Source organism: Cynocephalus volans, chromosome 15 (assembly GCF_027409185.1).
Source record: "Cynocephalus volans isolate mCynVol1 chromosome 15, mCynVol1.pri, whole genome shotgun sequence".
In the NCBI taxonomy this organism is placed as follows: Eukaryota; Metazoa; Chordata; class Mammalia; order Dermoptera; family Cynocephalidae; genus Cynocephalus; species Cynocephalus volans.
This window is the reverse complement of record NC_084474.1, coordinates 23,869,084-23,881,050: the sequence shown is the minus strand read 5'-3', so window position 1 is coordinate 23,881,050 and position 11,967 is coordinate 23,869,084.

Below are 11,967 nucleotides of genomic sequence, written 5' to 3'. Positions count from 1 at the left end.
AACTGGTCACGTCCTGGATATAATTGGAAGGTAGAACCAATAGGATTTCTGATCAATAGGCTGTGGGTGTGAGAGAAAGAGAGGAGTTAAAGATGGCACCAGGAGAAGATGGAAAGAGGAAGAGATTTGGAAGGAGGATCATGTTGCAGGTCAAGTTTCCTGGAAGCAGACTCAGAGATGAAATTAGCATGGGCCATTTGCTGGCCGGTGCTCTCACAGTCATTACCTGGCGCAGAAGGGAAGCAAGCAGGATCATATGGTGGACGGTGCTGGGTGGCCTCTTGGTCCCAGCAAGGGCCTCAGCCAAACCCTATGGGGGAACTCTGAAATAAGGCAGGATGGTTAGCTCAGTTGGTTAGAGTGCGGTGTTATAACACCAAGGTCACAAGTTCAGAGCCCTGTACCGGCCGGCTACCAAATAAATAAATAAATAAATAAATAAATAAATAAATAAATAAATAATAAATAAATAAATAAATAAATAAATAAATAAAAATACCCCCCCCCCCAAAAAAAAACAAAAAAGAACTTCTGAAGTTAGGCAGGTCCTTCGGAGTTACCCCAAGTGGGGGCAAGGCAGCTGGGCCTCCTATTTGACCTCCTAATTGTCTCTCATTGGGAGAGGAGGTTCCAGGTGGGGTTGAGACCCCGGGGAAGGTGTTGTCCTCAGGGAAAGGCAAGCTCTGGTGTGCGGCTGGGCCGTGAGTGCTCTGTAACTAACACTCAGCAGCTGGGGGCCGGAGTGACTCGCTCCTGGAGAATCTGTGTGGCTACTACAGCATCCACTTCAGGTCAGGAGCTCAGCTTCGGACCTATGAAGTCTGAGATGGCTACTAGATATTCAAGGGGAGATGTTAAGTGACTCTTGTCCTTTTTCTGCTGCCTTCAGGGGTCAGCACAGCTAAAGCACTAGGGCAGCACGTTCCATAGAAACACAATGCCAGGCACATATCTCATTTAAGATGCTGTAGTAGTTGCACTTATAAAGTTCAAAGAAACAGGTAATATTAATTTTTGTGATATATTTTATTTAACAGAATATAGCCAAAACTTTACCATTTTAACATGTAATCAATAAGAAAAATCATTAACAAGATAGTCTACTTTTTAAAAAAAAATCCTAAATCTTGGAAATCTGGTGTGTGTATTTCACACTTACAGCACATCTCAACTTGGACTTATCACATTTCAAGGGCTGAGTGGCTGCCGGTGGCTGGTAGCTACCCTGCTGGGCAGCACAGTCCCAGAGGTTCTCCAGCCAGCCACGTCTCTCCATTGGCTCCTGGACTTTGCACCCAGTCCAGTGTCACTTCTACTGGAGGATTCCCAAGGCAGGTCAGGGGCTGCACTCCACTGTAGCCCTCATGCTGGGTAGTGATTGCTTGTGTGTCTGTCTTCCTCTGCCCCCCAAAAAGCCATGTGGTCTATGCAGTGTGGAAACACATGCCCAGCACAGTGTCGGGCACAAAGCAGGTACTAGGTGATTTTATCTTGAGTATATCATGGCAACCTTCTATTTGTATGTAATTTGAGAGGTGGGAGGTGGGCTTGTAGGGGCACAGATTTCTCTCCCTTCCTCCCCTTCAGGCCTTCCAACATTATGAGGATTAATGAAAGAGTGCCTGGGGCTTGATCTGGGGATTCCTGCAGAACCTGAAACAAGGTGCCCTGGGTGGCATTAGGAGGATTTACCTGACAGAAACACTGAACAGGCCCTTGCATGGGCGTGGTTACTTCCCTTTTGTGGTCCTCCCCTCCCATTGGTCTTTCCTTTTCCCATTTCTTTGACAATAGCCCATAAATTAAAGCATCTAAGAAGAGCATTCATGAAAAGAAGCCACAAAATGCATAGTGATGGCAGCAACAGGCACCTCGCCACCGAGATAAATGCAAAGGGAGGAGGGGTCTGCTCAGCTCTCCAGCCACTGTCTTCTGGTCTCAGGGCTTGGCCTCTGGGGCCGAGCAGGTCCCTGAAAAAACCACAGTAGGTGTTATCCGATCTTCTCCCTTTGAAATGTGTTGCATTCTTACTTGGTGGTGATGGCTTCTTTGCCGTGCTAAAAGTTTCAACTGTTCTGTGAGCATTTTTTTTTTTCTTTAAGAAAAGATAAAACAAGGCAAAAATGCTTATGCTAAATAACGGAAGCTCCCATTTTCCAGATATCTTTACTTTTTTTTTACTTTTAATTTTCATTAAGAATAATTTTAAACATCTACGTAAGTGGAGAATATAGTAATACAGGAACCCATCACTCAGCTTTAACAATTATTGACTCATGGCCACTCCTTTTTCATTTATACCTCCACCCACTCCCTCATCACATTTTATTTTGAAACGAATTCTAGACACCACATGATTTCATCTACAAACATTTGAATGTGAGTCTTAAAAAGTTTTTTTTTTTTTTAACTTAAAAGAATGATTTTTGGCTTCCTTTGCTACCTCGGGTTTTCTGGTGAAATCTGTATTGCAAGTAAGGTCTCCAGGCTGTCTGTTATGGTAAATTCTTAGGTATTTAAATGGACGGCTTGTTAATGACATGAGCAACCGGAGTTGCTATTAGCTCTTGATTTATGAAGCCACATGTTCAGCTTGTATGGCGGATGTCATTAACATCAGGCGTGGCGGGCTCATTCATCTGTCTCTGCCTAGCACGCCTCAGTCATGAACGCACTCAACAGATGGGGAATTTCACGGCCACAAATGGAATTGTTTATCCTCTCATTGTGCCCGTGTCAGCAATCAAACTAAATCCATTACCCACCAATAAAAAGATCAGCTGCTGCCAGTTCAGCTGTGGAAGGAGCCAAAGCTATGTTGAAGGGATTTAGAGTTTTAGAAGGGATAAAAAAGTAATAAGAAGCCACATAAAAATTAAGATCCGAGAGAAGAGTTTGAGTCTCTCATTCTAAAGCTGAAGGTTTTAAGGGATTTAAAAGGGAAGGCCTAGTAATTCAATATTTTCTTTAACATAAAATGAGAGACACTGATTCTAAATATTGCATAGCTTTTATTGTGTGTTGATGGCTTTATTATTTCATTTCAAAAAATCGCAAGCACTCAAATCGGGCTTTGAAGAAGGAGGAAATGTCAGATTCATAATGGAAAAGCTGCTAAGAAGTTAATGGCATTATTACTGATAGGAAGATTTACTTTTGCGTGGCTAAATAGTTGTCTGTTCTTTACAAAGTTATTCCTCACTGGCTCAGCTAGCAGGTTCTCTATATGTTGATTTGTAAAAGGAGGCTCCTAAGTTCTGTGGGTCCCTAACCCACAGAACCTAGGCTGCCTGCCCAACCTTCTCAATGGATCACGAGACTTTAAAAAGTGGACCCTAGACCATTTTGTTTGTTGGTTTGTTTGTTTTGCCAGGTTGTTTTCCTATCAGGATATGATGGGCAAGAGATGTTGGTTTCACCATTCACTGGTTATAGCTGAGGACCTGGGGCATGCAGGATTTGCATCTATTTACTCAAAAAGTTTAAGACTTTGGCCAGTGAAACATCAGGTTGTTCGAGTGAGAAAAAGATCAGACTGAGGCCGAGCCCGTGGCGCACTCGGGAGAGTGCGGCGCTGGGAGCGCAGCGATGCTCCCGCTGCGGGTTCGGATCCTATATAGGAATGGCCGCTGCACTCACTGGCTGAGTACCGGTCACGAAAAAAGACAAAAAAAAAAAAAAAGATCAGACTGGTTCTTTCATTCTCTCCTTCCCATTCTATTCTGCAAAGACTTATTCTACTGCTGTACTATATATTCCAGCTATTACACTAGATGATAAGGATCTGAGATGATCAAGACAAAGTCTTTTACTCCTGATAACAGATTAGAGGAGATAGAAAAGAAAAAAGTGACTTCACACAGAGTAAGGCATGTTACAACACAGAGTGACAAGTAGAGGCACACCTAGGGTGTTATGGGAGTTCAGAGACCTCAAAAAGGGTTCCTTGACTTCCCTAGGGGGATGGGTGGTGGAGAGGTGATGGGGCTAAGGAGCAAAGAATGGCATGAGTTTGTGATGAGGTTTGGAAGGGTATTTCAGGCACGCGGAACAGCCTGAACAAAGTTATGGAGGCCTGAGACAGTTCCTGAGTGTGGGGGAAGCTGGAGAGGTCAGTGTGACTGTAGTGGAGGGGCCACAGGAGACAGGAAGCTGGACAGGGAGGGCAAGACCATGATGGCCCTGCCTGTCTGCTATGGGTGTGTGCCTTCTCTTGAAGGCCATGAGAAGCCACTGAAAGGTTTTAATTAAGGGAAAGCCACAGTCAGACAATTTGTGTTGTATTGAAACCACCCTGGAGGTGGGGTGGAGAATGGATTGCAGGGGGTTAAGAAATGGAGGCAAGGAAACCATTAGGAAGGCGACTGCAGTAATCCAGGTGACAGGGGGTGGGCCTGAACCAAGGGGCATGTGCATATGCCTGTGAGTACACGTGTGGGAGCATGTGCTTGCGAGTGTGTGTGTTGGGAGAGAGGAAGGTGAAATAATAACTAATAAGGTTATCGAAATGATAACATTGAAAAATATGTAAAGTGCTTAGAATAGAACTTGTATAATCTATACGTAATTAATGTTAACTCTTATTTCTCTTTGGTACTGTCTTGGCTTAGGCTGCTATAACAAACTACCATAGCCTGGGTGGCTTAATATCTATTTCTCTCAGTTCTGGAGGCTGGGAAGTCCAAAGCAAAGATACCAGCTGACATGGTTCCTGGTGAGTCTTCTCTTCCTGTTGGCAGGTGACCAAGTCCTTGCTGTGTGTTCATGTGGCAGAAAGCAAGCGAGCTCTTGTCCCTTCATCTCCTTTTCAGGGCACTAAGTCCATCATGGCCATCCCACCCTCATGATCTCATCTAAGCCTAATCACCTCCTAACGGCCCCATTTCCTAATATCATCATATTGAGGGTTAGGGCTTCAACATATGAGTTTTGGGGGGACACAAACATGCAGCCCATAGTAAGGACTGTGTAAATCACAGTGGTCAGAGTATAGCAGAGTGGAAAAACAGGAAGAGGAATAAGAGGAGAGGGATGATTAGGGACCGGAAGGGAAGAAGGACACAGTGGGGAGAGAAAAGCATCCTCCACGATGTGTCCTGGAGACTTTGCCCAGCGGGAACACGGCCTGAGGATGAAACTCTGTGAAGGAGAGGTGGTCTTGATGCTGGAGGTCTTGTGAGACGGTGGGAGTTTTGGGGACACTGAGGTCACAGGTACTGGGACAGCAAAGCTTGCCCTGGGAAGCAGCTGTGTCTTGGAGTTGTGGGTGTAGGGTTTGTTCTTCTCTTTGGATAAGCAGCTTCTGCCATGTTTTCTGTTTTGATATTCCATGATATGATGGTCCCTTTCTTTATATTTGATAGTTCTTGGCACAACTGTGCAAACTGATCAGGATGGCTGGAGGCATCCTGGCAGATGACTGGGTTTAAGAAACTTTCTACTTTCAGAAAGTAGAAAGTACGTTCTACTAGAAGGAACTGTCCAAGAAAACAGGATAATGGATTCCTTCCTTCCTCCCTTCTTTTTTTCTGCTTAACCATTAAGTTGGCAAAATATTACTGAGTACCTCTAATATTAGCAAGGCATCTTACCAACAGGGGCTGCTGCTTTATCAGGAATCAAGCCATGAATATGCAGATCTGTTTCCCCTGATGAATTGTGAGCTCCTTAAGGGGAGGGACTGTGGTCCCAGAATCTGGCACAGGAGTTGGCACCGGGTGGTTGTCAAGAGCAAGATCTGTGTGTGGGTCCAAATCATTTGCTACCACTTGCTAGCAGTGTGACCTTGGTCAAGTTACACAACCTCTCTAAGGCTTGGTGCTATCATCTGTAAAATGGGAATAATAGTAATATCTGCCTCATCAAGCTGTTTTGAGCATTTCATGATATAATGCATGTAAAACACTTATAGTTCCTGGCACATAAGAGTTCAACCATATTGTCAATATTAGGTTTACAAAAAAACGTAATTGAACTAATGCCCCAAGACCTAGTCTGACAATGCTGATTTGTGTTAAATTTGGGCAAGGCATTTTACCTTTTGAAGTCTCTATTTTTAAAAAGTTTATCTGTCAGACAGAAATACCTGCATGGGTATCTAAACAGGATTATAATGAAAATGGAAAAGATTGTTTTGTACTCTGATTATAAAAATAACCTAACTCCAGTAAATTATCTAAGCATAAATATTAGTGATACTGTAAAAGCTACAATGTTATTATAATAATATGTTTTATTTTTAATATGTTTTAAAGATAACACAAATTTCTTAACTTGATAAAGAGCATGTGCAAAAGACCTACAGCTAACATCATATTTAATGTGAAATACCGAATATCCCCCCCTAGGATCAGGAACAAGGAAAGGATATCTGCTCTCGCCACTCTTATTCAGTATAGTACTGTAATATTATGCCAGTGCAATAAGGCAAGAAAAGGAAATAAAAGGCATACAAATTGGAAGTGAAGAAACAAAACTGTCCCTATTAACAGATGATTGATTGTCTATGTAGAAAATCCCAAGGAATTCACAAAAAACTTCTAGAATTAATAAGTGAGTATAGCAAGCTTGCAGGATACAAGTGCAAAAATCCATCACATTTCTGTATACTAACTATGAACATGTGGAAACTAAAGTTAAAAAATAAATACCATTTACAGTTGCTCCAAAGAAAAGGAAATACTTAGATATAAATGTAACAAAACATGTATAGGATCTATGTCCTGAAAATTAAGAAATGCTGATGAAATGAATCAAAAAAGACATGAATAAGTGGGGAGATATAGTGTGTTTGTGAACTAGAAAACTCAACATACTAAAGATGTCAGTCTCCCCAAATTATCAATAGGTTTAATGCAATTCCTATCCAATCCCAGCAAGGTTATTTTGTTGACATAGATAAGCTTGTTCTTAAATTTATATTGGAAGGTGCAGGACCTAGAATAGCTACAACAATTCTGAAAAAGAAGAATAAATGGGAGGGATCACTCTACCCAGTGTTAAAGCTTACTATACAGCTACAGTAATCAAAACAGTGTGGTACTGGCAGAGAGACAGACACATGGATCAATGGAACAGAATCTAGAACCTAGAAGCAGGCCCACACAAATATGTCCAACTGATTTTTGACGAAGGTGCAAAAAAAAAAAAAAAAAAAAATTTAGTGGAGAAAAGATGGTCTTTTCAACAAATGAATGAATGGTGCTGGGCATCTGTAGGCGCACACACACACGCACACACCAGACACATACACAAAGAAACTCAATCTAAGTCTTTTACCTTATACAAAAAGTAACTCAAAATAAATCACAGATTTACATGTGAAACTAAAACTTTTAGAAAAAAACTTAGAAGAAAATTGTAAAAGATCTATAGCTAGGCAGAGTTCTTTGATGTAACACCAAAAGCATGATGAGTAACAGGAAAAAGTGATAAATCGTGTCTCATCAAATTAAGAACTTTTGCTCTGTGAAGGACCCTGTAAGACAACGAAAGACAAGCAACAGACTGGGAGAAAATATTTGCTAACCACATATCTGACAAAGGATTTGTATATAGAATATATAAAGCATCCTCAAAAAGCAACCATAAAAATAAACAATCCTAGGAAATGGGCAAAAGACGGGAACAGACATTATACTGAAAAGGATATACCACTGGCCAACTAGCAGGTAGAAAGACGTTCAGCATCACAAGGCATTAGAGAAATACCAATTAAAACCACAAGAGTTCACTACACACCTACCAGATGACGAAAATAAAAAATAGTGGTTTGCCTTACGAACATTTTTTTCTCACATGCAATGAATGATATAAAGCTCACACTGGCTCCAGTCAATGTTGACAAAGCTATCATGGGGCCCATGTGCACAACTCCAAAGCTTTGGGAGGTTTCTGATTAGAGGAGTAACTTAGACCCTTGGAAGGGGTCTTGGTGCGGGGGTTCCTCGGTCTCACTCACCTCCCTTGCAGTGCAGCAATCTTTTCACTCACAGGCATGGATGATTCTAGAACACTCTTATAGAAAAGAACATTTTTATGTTGCTCCTTTGGGTCTTTTTTCTTGGTCAGCAAAACTGAGGACCATGAATGTAATAACACAAGGCTTAGGGACCCATAGAGGAGACTAGAAGGAAAAAAAAGAGTAAGTGACAAACAGAAGTAGATTTGGTGATTTATAGTGTCACATAAGAGGCAATAACATAATACTAAAGTAAGTTTCTTATATTTCATTGAAAACTTTAAACTGTTCTTGTGAACTGTTAAGACATAAAAGAACACCCACAGTTGACTTTTATGGGTCTGCACAAATAGTCTAGCCTGGTCCATCCATGAGAATGAACTTTGTTTCATTTCTGTTGTTTTGCATTAGTATTTATTTTGAAGAGAAGCAAGACTGAAAGAGAAGTAACACTTAAAACTATAGTAAGCTATATATGATCTGATAATATGACTATAGAGCAATAAAAATGTCCATACTATAATGTAAAAATATGAAAAAGAGCCACTTAGGCATTATTTATTTATTCATTGCTTTATTGTAGGCAGGAGTAAAAATTGGAAGCAATCTTGGCCTATAATCAGGATAAAGTATTGAATTCCTATTTGACAAACTATTGTGTACCTTTTAAAACAATGATAATGAAGATTGTGGCAACACGGAAAATGCTTAAAATGTCATGCCTTGGCAGAAAAGAGCTGAAGATTACAACACCCAAATGGAAAAGATGGAAAGGAAATGTATCAAACGTTAACAGCTGTGTTTGGGTAAGGGGATGATGAGTAGTTTCTTTCTTCCTTTTCTCCCACGATTATTTTAATCAGTTTCCAATTTTATAAATCAGAAAACCAATTAAAAGCACCCAAACTAAAAAGCCAATATTTAAAGCCAGAAATAATGAAATAAGTTACTTTGAAGTTAGCTGTCCTGCACATGGCTTCATGAAAAATTTCACACAGCACAAAATCTCAAATAGTTATTGCAATTGGTGGGGGGGTTGCATTTATTCTGAGAGAGATTGGGGCGGTCAGGAAAACAGTGGAATAATAGCATAAGAAGCTAGACCCTCCCACCCCCAGCTGCCAGTAATTCAGCCTAGGCCTTCAAGAACCAATTTTTGTCCATTCAAAGTGCGGCTTGGCCGTGGAGACTGCCGCCCCCAGGCCATTGTGATGGTGATGGCCTGGTCCCCCAACAGCTCCCAGAGGACCAGGCACTTAATGGCAGAGCCCAGGCAGCTGTCTGGCTTGGAGTTGTTGGTCATCAGAAACTTGAAGTCTGTGCAAAGTTGACCCAGAGGTGAATAGTCCCCTTTCTCATACCTACTCCCCAGAGGCGAATAGTCCCCTTTCTCATACCTACTCCCCAGAGGCAACAGTCTTTCATTAGGGTACAGTTTCTAATCCAAACAACCATTAATCTTTCTCAGGGTTAAAAGGCCAGAAAAGCAATTTTTGCTCTCTCACTCTCTCTATTTTGATACTGTACTTCTCTGTATTTTACAAGAGCAGACTTTCTTCACTGACCATTGGAAAATACCCCACAGCTGTGTTCACAGCTACGCAAACAATGCCGAGTCCAACACAGCCCTTCCTGTGCACAGAGAAGGGACAGAAGAGCAAAACGAGGCAGCTATTTATTGTGGCATTTGACAATAAATCATAGAAACAGGACCTGCTTGGAACAAATTAGTATTTTTGTATCACAAAATAAATTAGGGACGTGCATGTATTTTATCTGAAAATGCTACTATATACATTTTATGAAAGTAGTATCATACAAACTCTTGAATACCATTTTAATTTTCCTTGCCTTGGCAAATAAATTAATCTAAATAAATGGAGCTGTGACTCCAAGAATTTTTTTGGAAAAGAAATCAATAGAAAAATAGGATTTGAAATTAGAAAACATGCACTTAATTGTTGTCTCTGAAAAATGAAAGTTTACAGAAATGGGCCAAATCTCCTATCTGATACTCTTTTAATAGCTGGTAAGTCACAAAACACGTCTTTTACATATTCTCAACCTGTAAGGACGAAAATGATGGGTATCAAGATAAAAGACACTAAAGCTTCCTAAATCTGTTTCCTCATGCTTGACCTTTAAATTCTTCCTGTGCAGAACCATCATTAATATGAATACCAAACACTTCTCCTGATGAGTCACATTGAGACGTCTGGCTACTGTTAGTACAGGCATCGAACATTTAAGAGAGAGAGAGCAAGCACATTTTTATATCTCCAAGTATTTTACATTAAATGCCCTAAATTCAAAATCTCACCATAAGGACTGGGGAATACATAAACTCTAGTCATGGCATTTTCAAGCTGGAAGAGGCCTTGGTTGAATAAAGTAAGACTTGGACAAGACTGGAAGAAAACCCTGGGCCCTTGACTCCACGTCTAAAGATCTTTGAATGGTGTCATATCTCATTGCAGAATATATTTTAAGAGTTCTCTAACTAACCTGGACTTTTTGTAGATCAGTGGTGCTGAGGGGAAAAACCTCAGCAAAGGTTTTGTTATACAATCATCAGCAACTTTTTTTTGAGAGCTGGCCAGTATGGGGATCCGAACCCTTGAGCTTGTGTTATAACACCACGCTCTAACCAACTGAGCTAACTGGCCAGCCCCTCAGCACATTGTACTAAAGTTTCCTGAAGGATCCCAGATTGGCAAAGTGTTTAAAGTGTTTAGTTGTTCTCTGCCTCATTCACACATAGCTTCTGCTCTCAGACTCCACGATTCTCCCAAAAAGCTGGAAGGAATTTTAGCTAGATATGGTCTGCAAGGAGTAGCTGAATTTCTGCTGGCACCATCCTACCCTGCCTTTTGGGTACTTGGTGCAAAGAACTGGAATGTTCTGTTGTATACATATATATATATATATATATACACACAATATATATATTTATGGATACAAAATTGCTAGAAGAACATAAACAAAATTTTTTTTTTAACAGTAGCTATCTTTCGGATGGTGCAATATGACCAATTTTGTGTTTACCAGTTTTGGGTACACATTTAAACATATTTTATATTTTTAATTAGCGAAAACCCTCAATAAACAGTATTGTAAGTCTCAACAAAATAAAGACCTTTACAGAGATAAAGTGGGTCTAGGCAGGATGAATGGCACTGTAATGCTTTTTTCATCTGTTTTTAAAAAATCATGATGTAATTATACATGTAACTCATTTATAAGATTAAAACTAAAATTCAATTTAAAACATGAGTAAATCTGTAAGTACACTGAGATCTATACTGCCAAAGCTTGGGCAGGCAAAGCTCAATGTGGTAACCTTTGTGAGGATAAATGAGCTGTAGAAGTTTCTGTAGGCTGGGAATAACCGGAAGGACAAATGCCATGCTACTTACATTCTATTTGCAAGGCTGAAATCTGTAAACTACAAAAGTGCTTGCTTGGATTAATTAATTATCTTATTCTGAGCACCCGAAACATTTTTCCAAAGAAATTACCATGCAGAATGTTGGTATTTTTCTCAAAAGAACAATTTATTCACCGGAGGACTGTTCTCTACTATTTTATCCCTTTTGATTTATTTTTACCTTTTAAATATTAGTTACTAGTATTTTTATAAAATAAGATGAATCTGACCAAAACCATTAAAATATTTTTCCTTCTTTTCCCTCTCCTTTTTTAAAATTAGAAAAGTAACATATGCTTGTTGTAGCAAATCCAAACAATACCGATGTTTTAAAATAAAAAGTGAAGGTGTAAAATATAAACGTTTTCTCTTAATTCTTCACACCTCAAATTCCGTTTCTCCAGTGATAACTTTTAATTTTTTCATGTGCATCTTTCTTTTCTATGTATATATGTAGATAGATGTTTATACATAATTGAAAAAGTAAAAATCATACCATACAAATATATGAGGGCACTTCGAAAAGTTCATGGAAAGATTTATATTTTAATTGTGTTTTGCTACATTTTTTGAAGCACCT